Source organism: Pinus tabuliformis, chromosome 2_1 (genome assembly GCF_031772625.1).
Source record: "Pinus tabuliformis cultivar Carrire ecotype Pingquan chromosome 2_1, CPIR1, whole genome shotgun sequence".
In the NCBI taxonomy this organism is placed as follows: Eukaryota; Viridiplantae; Streptophyta; class Pinopsida; order Pinales; family Pinaceae; genus Pinus; species Pinus tabuliformis.
The window spans coordinates 352,485,941-352,501,294 of NC_142299.1; the positions used below are offsets into that span (position 1 = coordinate 352,485,941).

Genomic DNA, 15,354 nt, shown 5'->3' on the forward strand with positions numbered 1-15,354 from the left:
AGTTGGTCTTCTTCAATACCACTCCCAGTGCATACGCCTTGGGAATTTCCATGGGATATTCTGGAGAAAAGGAAACCAAAAGAAACGTGTGGGCAGCTAACATGAATGATCTCGTAACAGAGAATTCCACTCTCCACCTCACCGATGACGGAAACCTGGTCATCTCCAGAGGAGACGGGAGCATTGCTTGGTTTGTAAGCATGCAGGTGACTGTTTCCAGAGCGAGAATGCCGCGCAGGTATAACAATCATGAGAACATTTCCTCCTGCACTCTTCGGTTTCTGTTTCCCCAACTGGATTTGGATTTTCACTCACATGATGGCTGGAGAAATGCTCAGGTCCCTCCAGTTCATACAAACCGAAAGAAGAGTTGCATGATGATGTGTCTTTAGAGTCAGCAAGGGACGGCAGGGCGCAGCTCCCAGATCCTTCGAAGCCATCAGCTTGAGCACAGGCCACACATTGACAACTTCTAGGAACAACCTTTGATCCTCCATTTTTTGTCGCAAGATCGCACTGAGGCACTCCTTGCCAGCAGCCAGATCGAAGGTATGTGATATCCCACTGATTAAACTGCGAGTAACTATATATTTTCAGCTCTCCATCAGACCCCACTCTCAGAAAGGACCGATTTGTATTAAATCCCGGTGTGTTCAAACTATAGAGAGCCGTGTTGGTTTCTTCAGAAGTGCTGGTTGCCAACGTCAGCTCGATCATGTGATGACACCCGTGCTTGCCTTCTGGATCGTTCCCGAAAGTTGCTCGGCCTACTGGTTTATTGCTGCTGTGCGTGATGGCATCGCTGTCCCTGCGACCCCTCTTGTGAAAGGGGAGAGTCCATTGCTCGGTAAGGTTGCTACCATACAGAACCAGTCCTCCGGCTTCATTTCAAGACAGTTAGGTCCCTCCGATCCATCCTTCTCCGATAATATAATTTGGGAATAGAAACCACAAATACGAGAATCTTGATAATATAATTTTGTTATTTTGCAAACTCTAATATTTTATTATTTTTAGTTTCTCTCAATTATTTATATAATAAAATCCAATCAATCATTCAAAATTGTGCATATCAGGCAGGCCAGTCCATTCAAAATTGTGCATATCAGGCAGGCCAGTCCACTTTGCCACCAAAAATAACATATAATATTTTTTAAAAATAATACACAATAACTTATTTACACTAATTGTACTCACTCAACTCCATAAACCTTATTTAATAATCATGACTTTCATTGCATAAATATATATATATATATTATCTATTTTAAAAATCAAAAATTTTAAAACCCAAATAAATATCCACATATATCTTTTTTTAATAAAATCTACACTCACTAATCTCAAAAGGGATAACACATGGAGCAACATCTAGAAAAAAAGGAAAAAGAGGAAAAAAACAAAGTTACACCAAATATGAATCACACTATATTTTATTAATCAAACCATGATTACATATACCAAAATAGAGATCATCGATTATCCAATCAAAGTGTACCGGATTTATTTACTAAAAATAAATAACCTGAAAAGTTAATACCCGAGTGTATGGACCGCGTGGTGGGGGTTGTCGGCTTTCTTGTACCCCACCTGCTATTTACTCTCGTCAATGTATTGTTGAGCCGTTTCAGCCATATACCAAAATATTGATTTGATGTGTCTCAATGTGACTTCTGATGTACAACTACAGCTATGTGACTATATGTATATATGTGACTGCTGATGTACAGCTACAGCTATGTGACTATATGTATATATATAATATAAAAAAAGCCAATACCGCTTCTTCTGGGAACTAGCCCACCCTTTAAATTAAAAAGAATACATACATAAACGAATGGATCATGTCTCCGAAATCCCTGTATGAACAAGGCGACGCGGCATATTATGACAACTAGAGACAGGGGGGAATGGGATATACTTTACGCTCTTCGTCCTGATCACCAACATCTGCACACCATCAAAATCACGCATATACTTTACGCGCTTTGGGTCCCTTCACATATCATACTCAGGCATACATGTAAATTGTTGAAAAAACAGCATTTTCTTGACTCTGAGGCATACATGTAAATTGTTGAAAAAACAACATTCTGTTGACGCTGAGGCATAAATGTAAATTGTTGAAAAAAACCGCATTCTCTTGACCGTTATGCTGACTTAAACAATGCTCACTGAAAATTGGTTTTGCTAAAGAGGAAGTAGAGAGATTTACCATTACTGACAGAGGAGACCCGTACATGCAGATGGAGAAGATGGCGCAAACGAAGCCGCAAAATAACCTTCTAACTTGTCCGTGCAGTGCCAAGAGCGATACCAGGACGACCATTGCAAAAAAACTGAGAACAGCTACCAGAAGGCCAAATATCTTCCCCTGTTTCATCCACCGTCATTCAAATGGGGATCACCCTCCTCAGAAACAAATTTATTAATCAATACTATACTTACCCTGTATTTCTTGTCGCGAATATAGCAGATGAACACAATTGCGTAGAAGAATTCTATGACGGCCCCAGTTCCGTTAACCGTGCTCATAAGAAGGTTATTGGGTGATACAAACGGCATGCCATACCATGCAGAAAGTAAGCAATTCAAAAGCGTGGAAACATACGGAAATCCAGAGAACTGTTCTGTCGATTTGTTCTTAATAATCTTCCAGAACGTAATTCTGCACAGTACCAGTCGGATCATAAACTAGAACAATTATGAATTATATGTGCATCAATAAGTTTTCTCATTAAATGACTACATAAGTTGGGAAAACTCACAAAGGAACTAAGAAGAGTATCAGGGCAGTGATGTTGCCTGTCATGAAATAACAAATTAAACATTAAGAAACCTGAAACAAACTTCTTGGAACCAAGAAATTAAAGTGGATAGAGCGTGTATACGCACCGAAGATCCCGAACAGGAAATGTATATTAAACATTTTCCTATCTTCGGTGCGAACGGGAAGTGTTTAAATTTCGTAATCACTTCGCTCGAGAACGATTAACGGAGTGGAGGCAGACCAATCGATGGGCAGACCAGGCACTAGTGAAGCATCAACAAAAATAAATGGCGGTGGAAACCATGAACAAAACCAACAAAACCAAATTATTTACAGTACATGCTACATTGGTGAGCCTATTTGTTTTTCATTGGCTCGTCTATTTGCTTTTCATGGCTGAGCCTCTTCACTTTATTTTTGCATTTCGTAAGTGAGTCTATTTGCTTTTCATTGGTGAGCCTCTCACTTTCTTTTTGCATTTCATTGCTGCTCATCTTTGCTTTTCATGATATGACATTAATAAGTACGTAATTAGCACTAGCACACCAACATTAACACTAGCTTGTGCTTGGGAAAAAGAGAAGTTTATATAGCATGAATGGATGGGAGATGGTTCCTCTTCTCATGGGAGAAGGTATTATCTCTTGAGGTAGTTCCATCATAATAGGGGAAAGGAGCCCAAACTGACATCCTCGACTCCATCCGACCCAACCATTTACCAGACTTCCGTTACGAAGCTTCTAGAGCTAGAAGCTTTGGCTCCTTATTTAAAAAACTTTCCAAAAGAGGATCGACGCGACTAGAACAAGGCTCAGTCGCTCCGGTCGGTGCTAGGGACGGTGCTTATCCCTACATATTGGCGTAGGAGGACACTGGTCATTAGCGTCGGTCTTGTAAACTGGGAAAAACAGAAGATTTTTGGGAAATGATGCAAAAGGGAATTGTTCTTCTCATGAAGAGGGACACAATGGGAGTTTCTTCATGAAGGGGAAGCATGTAGGGTTCACTGTAGAGGTCCTCCAGGATCATGGAACAGGGAGTACAGGGACAGTGACAAAATGTTGTGTAACAATGACCAAAGTCATGGGGACATGTATTCCGAGTTGAATGTTGGGAAAAATATCCTAGTGGACATCACTTGTTGTGTATTATGGCTAAGTGGAAATTGGCAAAGGCAGTGGCAAAGCCTTTGAAAAGGAAAAAATGCATTATTGGTATTTTATTTATGAAAATAAAGGAAAATAGGAGAAAATGGAGGTGAAAGGTCACAGGTTGCATGTGAGGAGGTAATTGAAGGAAAATTGAATAAAATTAATAAATTAGAGGAATCAATAATAAAAATACATCAAAGCATCAGTTTGGGGCCTTTTGTCAGTTTCGTTTTGGAATTAGTTTTAGAGAGGAGAAGAGAAACAATAGGATAAGGAAAGCAAACAAGCAAAGGAAGGACAAGGAAAACAAAGGAAGAACAAGGAAAGTAAAGGAATACAAAGATAAAGCAAGGAAAGGTTTGATCAAGTAGGCAAGAATACTTGTAGGTAACAAGTTGCATGTATGATTTCTGACCTGGTTTTGGCATGCATGGTATGTGCATGTGTGTATTTGGTTCATTTGGTGTCATTGACATGGGTTTTGTCGAGTTTCGACAGTGGTTTTAGTCTTGCCTTTCCATTTCTAGATAGCCATGGTTTGATGGGATTATTTCTTGGTTGAGCTTTGGATCACTGGAAGGTTTTGGATCCGAGTAAGGTGATCTCAAGAAAATCCCAAGGGTTGGGGGTGGAGATGGTTTTCTCCGGGAATCCCTCAATAGGTGGGTGGAGACAGGAAAATTCTTCAAGGGATGGTGAAGGAATTCTGAGGCATCCAAGCTCGGTTTGGTTTTGTGATCTCAGGACCAGTTTAGGTGAGATCACGGTATGGTGAGGGTGGAGGTGGTTTAACCTTTGGATTCTCTTGGTTGTTTATGGATTGGTTTATCCCATGAGATCCCACATTCATGCTTGGAATATGGCACGAGGGTGATTGGATGAAAGAAATATTTGGTTCATCCCAATCTATGGTCAGGTGGTACATGGAAGTCCCTGACTTGGTTGGCTTTTGCATATGGTAAATAAGAGCTTAGTTTCTCGTCTTTGATGAGTAAATGTACTTGTATTATGTGGCTTTAAATGATTGTTCTATCATTTTTATCTACATGGTTAGATGTTTGTTATAAGCATGGTTATATAAAAGATCTAATTATGTCTATTATAACATTTTAATTAATGAATTTATGGTTAATGAATGCATGAACTAATTACTATTATGGCAGCTATTGTGAGAAGGAATTGGTCCTTCTTGTTAAACCTCAGATAAGTTTCAGATCCCTAGGTTCAGATATGCATTCATGACTTGTAGGTTGCATGTTTACCATGTTTTTGATGGAATGTATGTCATTGTTAGGGGGGGTCAGGTCAAGTCCTTGCTCAAGTTCTTAGTTTGTAAGCTTTGTTTCTATGTTATTCATCGTTTCTGGAAGTTTTCTTAAGTTCTGGGCAAAGGCTTGAGTCCTAGCCCTAAAAACATGGCTCGAAATTCAAGGTTACTGGCACAGAAATGACTAGAAAATTCTATAATCGTTGAGAAGAAGACCTATGGGAGTGACTAGAGGCTTATATTCACTTGGAGGCATTTTCAAGGGAGTGACTAAGATCCAGGTTAGTGAAAAAGAGAGTTAGCTCGTGGGTTGGACACGTGGAGGGGTTGGGTAGCTCCTGGAGGTCCAGTAACAACTAAGGAAATTTAGTAATGTCTTAAGTTGTCAACTCCATTTCCTTAAGGTCATATAGGAGGTTGATGTTGGCATTATGATACAGGTGTTGTCCTTGATGGCAACTCACTCAGATGAAATATCACAGTGCAACATGTCAACATCAAAGAATTACAGATCTGGCTATAGAGAATGAAGAAAGAGAGGTATACGCAGGTTCACCTTGACCAAGCTGCCTATACACGTAGGTTCACTCAACACAAGTAGCATATACGTACACACGCACTTTCACAGAAGGAAAAGCACGTATATGTTGGAAAACAAAGCTTTTGGTCCAAGGTATTTTGACCCATGGTATTGGTCCAAGGTATTTGGTCCGAGGTATTGACCCTAGGTATTTGGTCCAAGGTATTGGTCCTAAATAGTTTTGATCCATGGTATTGAGAAAGGCCTAAAACTATATAAGGAGGAGAAGATCATTAGGTGATGGAGTGCAAGTATCAAATATCTAATGAAGTGTGAGATCTAGTATGCAGGTTATTGGCTTATGGTGCTTTGCTTGATCTGAACCAAGGATGAACCTTAGCGGTTGATGAGGGATAAGATCTAATGATGGATCAGGATCTCAAGACTTGAAATGAATTATCATTATGTGGTTATTCTGTAAATGTTATGATCTGGGTATAATTGAAGTCTGGAATAGCTGCAAAATTATGAATTAATATTTACAAATGTGTACGTTGGTTGGCTTTGATAAAAGCGCGTATACACGCTGGTTCGACACATGGAAGTAGCGTATACCTTATGAAGTATGTTTCAGTTGTTTATGTTTGTTGTTGCAGAGTTCTGGGTTCTGTTTTGGGTTCTGGTGACAGTGTTCTGAATGATCAAATTCAGGTTATGGTGATTGAGTTTCAGTGATTGGTTGATGCAGATGTATTTGATGATTGTTTTGCAGTTATGATGTTGTTGATGGGTCCAGTATGAAAATTGAATGAAACACGGCCTTCAGATTGTGGTGTTGTGTTCCAAGAGTATCCAGTCTGAAAATTCATGAAACATGGTCCCTGGTAGAAGAGTGGAGTTTTCTGTAGGCTGGCACCTACATACTAGTAAACATATTGGCTAGTACAAGAGCTAGGGGGTTGTAGCTCCCTTCCAGTAGTAGCTGGAGAACAAGAGAAGGTTGTAGCCTTCTGCAGGTGGGTGCCTGCATATTGGTATGAGTTTGCGCCGTACAAGATTGTAAACAGATTTGCTTATTATTAAAAGAAGACAGAGATGACATCAGCAGGTGATTTTTACCCACATTGGGTTTCCACCTTATATCTTGGTGTTCATGTGTGTTGCTTATGTGTGATGCTTTATTCTACTTTTACTGCACTATTTAATACATCTCTGATATACTGGTTAAAGTTCAATACAAGATAAACTGTAAAAATCAAAAGTTCTCTGCATATACGCTGGTTGCTTTAAGTACAGTCGCGTGTACATGCTAGTTCACTTAATTGAAGTAGCGTATATAAATTTGTTTGGGAAATTAAATTATTGATCTGATAATATTGATTCACCCCCCTCTCAGTATTATTTCCAAAAGTTGAGTCTTATCATAGTGACCCTCAACTCATGTTTACCCCAGGAAAGCCGTTGAAAATGGGCAAATGTGGGAGGAGGCAGTTACATGGTGGTATCAGAGCAGGTTGCGCTCTCTTTGGGTGAAATCCAATGTTGTCAAGGTTATGGTTGTCACGCATGGGGTCATGGTATATAGTTGGTATGGTCATGCATGATGTTCTTATATAGATATGATTATGATTATACATGTATCATGCTAATGTTGACTGATTTTGCAAATTAGATCAGCCTGCCCTGAACGTGATTGAGGTATGGTTTTGATTTTGGTATCTATTTGGTTTATCTGACATGTCCTAATTGCAGGAATAAGAGAATCATAGATGACGAGTAAAATGGTAGTCCATGACTCTCCCTACAGATCAGTTAGACAACGAGGAGATGAGTATTCTCCTAGTATAGCAGATACATTGAGGAGTTTGAGGGTAGAGATCAGAAGTTGCAAAGCATACAATGACATCTTGGTTGAGGCTTAGGAAAGACTTGCAAGGGCTTAGAAAAAGCCGGTAGAAATCAATGCAGTGATTCTTCATAGTGTGTTAGATTTGCAGAGACGAGGACAATTGAGAAGCAGTCAAGAGTACGAAGAGAAAACTAATGGATCATATGGTAGTAGGTCACGGTCCGGATACAGGTTGGATAAATGGGATACAGTCAGAGACGACAAATTACTGGATACACTTGACAAGAGGACTAGTATGTATGGGTATTACTCTAGTTCCTCATCCATGAGACATCATCACAATCATCACCATCATCATCCTTATAGGAAGAGTGAGTACTTTCCTGAGGAGTTCATGAAAGTCAAACCTCTTACATTTGATGGAGAGATGAAGAAGTTAGAATATGGAGAGGCTGTTGAAGAAAGTGTAACTAGGTTCGGTCTTCATAAATGTAATTTTGATCTTTGTACTTGTAAAAGAAAAGAATTATTATTTTTGTAAATTGTAAAAATAAGTTTCTTGCTCATTACATAGGTCAAGCACATGTTTGAGTGTTTCTAGGAAATTCAAAGAGTCAATGTAATTATCGAATACCCATGTGGGCATGTTACACTATGTAACTTATGTAATTATGTCAAAGATATGTGTCAAAAAGTGGTCCTCCAAAGCAAAGACAAGTCTCCTCCTCAAGTCGGTTCAAAGAATGATTTTTGGTGCACTTAAATTCAAGTCGGCCCAAAAAGGAGGGACAAACTCCTATATATAGGGCCATTCGACCTCACAATTAGACCATCAAGTGATCTCTGAAATCAATGAAGAGAAGAGGCAAGAAAGAGGTGTGAAAAAGAGCAATAAAGGTGCTTCTAGGGAAACAAAGAAGAGAAGAAATAAAACCGAATTTGTGGGATTGTTTTAGGGCTCCTCTTTGTCACACGTACGAAGGAAAAGAAGGACATTTTGCTGCTGCAAAAAGTTAGAAATTGCAACCCTACAAGAAGTTTCGATTGGGCCAAAAATAGGTCTCAAATAGATCTCCATATCAAGTGAAGTGGGTCCCACCTCAAGCGAAGGAAGGGAGCAAGCTAGAAGGGCAATCTTGTGCCATAATCAACCACATGTGCGAGAAGAAATCAGACCTGAAGTAGGGTAAGAGGATCAACCTCTCAATTTGAAAGTATCTCTCAAGGAAGGTCTCATTCTCTAGCTTGAGTATCAATGAAAGGTAAGATTTCCAAGTGAAGTAGAGGAGGAAAGGAAGAATCCAAAGAAGAGGTCTCTAAGGAGACCTAGGGTTTCTACAGTTTCCGGAAAAAGGACTATCAGTTGTCAGAAGAAGTGTGAAGGAAGAAATCAAGGTGCAAAGCAGAGGAAGGCATTGATTGAAGGACAAAAGGAAGAGAGATTGTGTCTTGTGCTTGGAGGATCTATTGGTCAAGGGTCTAGGGTTTGGCATTTGTCAATTTAAGCTTCAATAAGAGAAATTTACAGAAGGGTTTTCCTCTCTAGTTGAGAGAGGTTTTTCCCTAGCTGAGAGCCAACATCTTGTGTTCATGTTTCCTTTTGTTTTGGTAACTGTTTGATGAAGTGATAAAACACATACTAATAACAATAAGAAGATTTTACTAAAAATAAAAGTAAAAGTACTTCACAAATTGTTATCATCTTTGTAAGAATCTCACTATAACCTAGATGCCATAGATTCTTCAACATGGTATCAGAGGAAAGGTGACACATCAAGGAAGTGAATCTCAAGAACACATAGAAGAGTGAAGTATTAAGATCAAGAAGCAAGGGCACACAAAGGTTGAAGCATCAAATCTACAAGCAAGGGTTCCATATCCACCAAAACGTGGAGGATTACCATCTCCTCTCCTAGATCCATCAAGAAGGACTACCAACCTGGGAACAAAGAAAGAAGAAAGCCTTCCATCTAAAGGCATCTTCAAGAAGGTTCATCCAATAAGGACTTAAATCAAAGACTCGTCATCTTCAAAGGAAGGTACTCAGATCTAGGCCCATCATTGAAGATCTCTAGATATACATATTGATAAGTTTTCATCAACAAGAAAATCTATCACAAGGAACCTTGAAGGAAGCATCTTGAAGAACTCCAAGATCCAAGAAGTTGAGACTTCATTCATTAAGGAAGCAGCAATATCTCCTCATCACTAACACTCTCAAGTAAGTATTTTTTTTATGTCCTCTTCTGAAAATGTCAAAATGTCTTTTTGCAAGGAAAGCAACAAATTGGTTGGGGCTGCTAATTTCCTTGCATGGAAAAAGTGGACTAGTCTGCTTCTCAAAGAAAATGAACTTCTGGACTACATCAAAGGGAGTTTCATTGTTCATGTTAAGGAAAAAACTAAAACCCTAGCAAAGTATAATAAGGATGAAACAAGGGCCCAAAGAATTCTGATAGAATCCATCAAAGGCCCTCTCATTCCTTATGTTTCCAAACTTGAAACATCTAAAGAAATCTATGATAAGTTGGTGGAGTTATTCTCAGTTAGTACAACTGAAGAAGTGATATTGTTGCGTAATTAACTATATAAAATGAAGATGTCCAAGGAAGAAGGAACGGCTCCCTACTTCATGAAGGTCTTTGAGATGAGAGACCATCTACAAGAACTAGGAGAAGTTATGTTAGACAGAGAGATGACAATTGTGGTGCTCAATGCATTATCTGAGGAATGGGGCAACTTCACATCAAGTATATATGCCAAGAACGAAGCCACCCCGTTGAGACCATCTACAAGAACTAGGAGAAGTTATGTCAGACAGATAGATGACAATTGTGGTGCTCAATGCATTATCTGAGGAATGGGGCAACTTCACATCAAGTATATATGCCAAGAACGAAGCCACCCCGTTGAATTAATTTTGGTCTCTATTCAAAATTGAGGAGACTAGACTCAAAGCCAAAGATGATGTGGGATCAAAGGTGCGGGCATTTACTGCTATGGCCAAGAGAAAAGGAAAATTTGGCAAGTTTGGTCCACATAGAAAGGGTAAAAGAGATATGTCCAAAGTCTAATGCTTTGGTTGTCAAGAGTATCGACACTACAAGAGAGATTTTCCTAAGTTCAAGAAGGACAAAAATAAGAGGAAACGAGAAGAAGCCCACATTACACAAGAAGTGAAAGAAGAAGATAAGAAGCAGAAAAAGGAAGATCCTTTGAATCTCTACTATGACTGAGAATGACTTCTTCACATAAGTCTTCTTTAAAGTTTTGGGTATCATACGAACATGTAGGAGTAGGATAGAATTCATTACTTATGAGAATGGCATCTTCAGCAATATAGGAGCATTATGTAGAGATAGCTCAGATAAAGATATTCATGTAGGAAGGATGTAGCCATTGGATAACCTCATCAATGTGTAAAGGAATGATCATGATCAAGAAGAATCATCTTAGAAAGCCACTATCATCATAAGAAAGGAGCATTTGCAAGATGAGGACTACAAGAATCCTCTGGTGAAATCTTCAATAGAGGGTTCATGACCTTAAGGAAAAGTAGATGTCTCGATAAGAATTCCACTTATGGGGATTCAAGAAAGGATTATATGTACGCAAGGAAATATGTAGCAAAGAGATTGAAGCAATCTCAATCTAGGAAGTTGTCAAAGGAAGATGAGATGATCAAGGAAAGAACTAAGATGAGGTATGTATGCATCTATATTTTTTTAGTCAAATTCATGTCATCATTTGTACCAATAAGCATGGGGAATTTCTCTGGTAGCATGGTCAAGGATAGGGTAGTTTATGCTACAGAATTCATTATAATATGCTCTGCTGCTTGTGATCATATATAATTGTGTCTCTTTCCATTCCCCACTATACTTCAACTCCTGTCATCTTGGAACGTATGCCTACCCTACCTCTATTTTTCTAAAGACGCATGCATGCCCTTATATTAAGATTATGTTACTACCTTCATACCTCAGTAGTCTTTTCCCGAAAGTCTCAACCATTTCATTAAGTTTTATATCATCTTTTCTAGATTTGGTCTCTGTGAGATTTAGTGTGTTTATCATCAAATTTTTATAGTGAGGGAGCCCCCTCCGGTTGGAAAGGTCCAGATTCCAGTCCATAGTGGTTTTTGGTTACCCCTGTAAACCTCTTTCAGCCTAGAGGTTAAATTATAGGGTGCTAACATAGTGGCGTCGTTGTCGGGGACCGAACAAAAGTTTTGATTTTCCCCAGGAAAGATTATCAAAGTTGTGGATCTAGTTGTTGGCAATGAACACAAACAGACACAGAAAGGCTGAACCATTCACCTGGTGACTCTGAAATTCAAAGAATCCAGAAGATCAAACGTTCACAATGACTTCATTGGTTAAAGGTCAGTAGTTTTCATAATTACTGGTGATTGTTTTCAAAATGGGTTTTGCAAGAATGAATGCCAGGTATGCTCCTATGGATAGATCTCGTATTCCTGGTTTTCTGAATCCTATGCCTCCTGTTAATTGGTCAACCTATCTCCCAATATTCAGAGATGGAAAGGGAGAAGATGTTGCTCTGCATTTAATTAAATTCCACATGCATGTACGTAGACTTGAAGTTCATTTTCATGAGGATTCATTGATGAAAATGTTTATGGAAACCTTAGAGGATAAATCTAGATCATGGTATGAAGGTTTTCCAGCTGCAAGTATTTGTTCTCTGACGGATTTCTATTCAGCATTTTGTACAAATTTTAAACAAACTTATCCTTCTATAGTGCTGATAGAAAGATTTTGTGGAAAATTAGATGATCTGTTTCAGCTCATGAGAATTGACATCTATGATCAGGATGTAATGGCTGATGAAATTGAAGCCTTGCATGAGTTGTATTTTCCTCAGGAAGAAACAAAAGAAGTTTGTTTCCTGGATATTCAAGTAGAGTACCAACAGGTAACAATTTTTGCAGCTGTAGATGAAACTGATCAGCTAGAGGTTAATGAAGAAATTTAGCAGACCGAGCTAGATCCACAAGAGGAGAGAAGTGAAAATGAAGGGTTTGTTCTAAAGCCTCTTGCACAGGAAGATTTTGTTTCGGAAGATCTGCCTCCAGGTTCTGAAAATGAAGAGTTTATTGAAGAAGAGCAAGTTGTCCTAGATGAAGACATTAGCGTTGTGGATCAGGTGGTTGCCTTAGTTGAAGAGAGCAAAAATTGATGAACAAAGTGCTCATGTGAAGGTAACCAGTTATGTTTTTGAAGATCCTTTTGCTAACCTCTTGGAATCATTGAAAGAAGAGGTTTGTCTTCCCATGGCCAGTTTGTTGCAGGATCTATGGAAAGTTGTGCTATTTATGGATTATGGTTCTCAAGAGGAGTTAAATTGTGAGTTGGCACTCTCTTTTTTCTTTTGTCTGCTCAAGGGAACTGTGAGCAGCATTCAGTGAAGTAGCCATTTGCTTGACTGGTTACATTGGAGAGAGGAGATCACCTAATATGTATATTTCCAGTAGGTGTGGACAACTCTCATTGAAGTTTGAAGCCCGAGGAGAAGGCCCTAAGACTTCAGTGATGTGTTGTCAAAATTTACTTATGTCCTTTGAAGTTTTTCAGTCTGTATATTGTTTTTGAGAATAAGTGAAATAAGTCAGTCAGCGAGTTACATTTTTTGGTTAGTCAGTTACATTTTTCAGTTTTTATGTTGACTCCATTGCCTAATGGTCTAGTTAGGCTACTAGTCTGTGGTTTTTTTCTTGGCGCCTTGCTGGAGAGGTCGCCATCCCGATTGGAGCCAATGTTAGCATCCTAGGATTTTGAAATCATGTGTCTTTATCGCATTCATTCAGTTTCAGTCTTTGAAAAACATTCTAGTCTAAGGATTGCATGTTGTCATGGTTGCAAAGTCACTATCCACATTGTACAAATTTGCCATAACCATAGTCTGAGTCATGATATCAGTCAAGAGTCAGTGGTTATGCGTCAGTATTCATTTCATCGTCAATTCCAAAGGGAGGTTGTGTTAATTTGGAGTTTTAGAGGTTCATCAAGGTCATTTCACCATTATACATTATACTCTAATCACATTCTTACTATCCTACCCACATACACATTATCTCTTTCATCCTCCCATTCACACACACCCTCTACATGTGAATCTTCCCCTTCCTAACATTCATCCTAACCTATACCCCTAACACATACCTTCACCCTCATCCCAAAGCCCCCTTTACTAATCATCATTATCCACTTTTCTATCCCCTCATCAATAAATCCTTTTATCCCTCATCATCACCCAACCCTCCTTATCGTAAGCTATCATCACCATGGCTTGATCCAAAATACAATGGATCATATCTAAGAAAAAAGTGCAAAAGGTCAAAAAAACAAAGCCGAACTGTATGCAGCCTGCTCTCATTGCTCAAACCAGCTAAGTCATTCTCCAACACGCAGTAGCAGTTCCAGGGCAAACTCACAAATTTGGTGGTGAACAGAGTTAACTGTTTAGTAAAAAGACCGTTGCAGGAGGATTACACCGAGCTGCAGGACATTACACAGTTGCTACGCAGCGTCCTCCAGATTCACGCAGCTTTCCAGAGGGTCAACTTCGGCGGTGTTTTCTAGGCGAATGAAAGCAAATTGGCCAAATCCGCGACATGGGTTTTGTGCAGAATTTGTAGAAATTGTCAATCTTTTGGGTCGATTTCATGGTTCTTCTTAAGCAACCCGTTATGACAACGATTTTGGCAGTGCTTCTCGCATCAATTTTCAATCATCAGGTTTGACAAATGCTCAGTCTTGCAATTGCTCTGTTTTGAAGGAAAAAAGGGGTAACTGATGAAAAAGTTTGTTCAAGTTTCCATGTGGCGCATAACGCAGTAGGCATTAACTTTCCAGATACCATTGCCTGTTGCTTTTCAGCGTCTCAAGAACTTCTTGTCATGATGATTATATTCTGAAACTTGTATTTAATCTAAAAGAAATATGAAGAATGGGTTTGATTTTGGGAAAAGAGGACTAGGCATATGTGTTGTGCAAGTTGGTGTCTTTGATTTAAGAGATTTTTGTGGTATATTTCTTTCAAGTTTGTTTTTCTTTGTGTTATCTAAATATCTATTTCTGAAACTTTTATCTTGAATTTATTTTGAGATGCTCAGAGTAATTGTGGAATCATAAATATGGAATTCTTCATTGCTTTGTCATTGTTCTTCTAGTATTTGGTCATTAGTTTATGCTACAGAATTCATTATAATATGCTATGTTGCTTGTGATCAGATATAATTGTCCCTTTCCATTCCCCACTATACTTCAACTCCTGTGAGCTTGGAACATATGCCTACCCTGCCTTTGTTTTTCTAAAGAATCATGCATGCCATGATATTAAAATTATGTTACTGGTTTCATACCTCAGTAGTCTTTTCCCAAAACTTTCAACCATTTCATTAAGTTTCATATCATCTTTTCCAAATCTGATCTCTATGAGCTTTAGTGTGTTTATCATCAGAGTTTTATAGTGAGGGAGCCCTCTCCAGTTGGAAAGGACCAGTTTCCAGCCCATAGTGGTTTTTGGTTACCCCCGTAAACCTCTCTCGGCCTAGAGGTTAAATTATAGGGTGCTAACACTCTCAATAAAATATTCTTTATGATGTAGAATAAGTCCATTAGTAACTAACAATAACCTCCACCATGAATATAATATGTCGTATTCAAGTGGATCAGACCATTATAAATAATTCTAAACATTATTTGTTCAATATTATAAATTATCTATTATTAAAAAAAATGGCCCATTAGACCAACTCACAATGGCTTGTAACCT

The 15,354-nt window shown here is 38.7% G+C and overlaps 1 pseudogene; it reads right to left on the minus strand.

Moving 5' to 3' along the window:
- Positions 1 to 1,053: 1,053 nt before the first annotated feature.
- LOC149200306 (bidirectional sugar transporter SWEET1a-like) lies at positions 1,054 to 2,929 on the minus strand (annotated as a pseudogene).
- Positions 2,930 to 15,354: the final 12,425 nt, after the last annotated feature.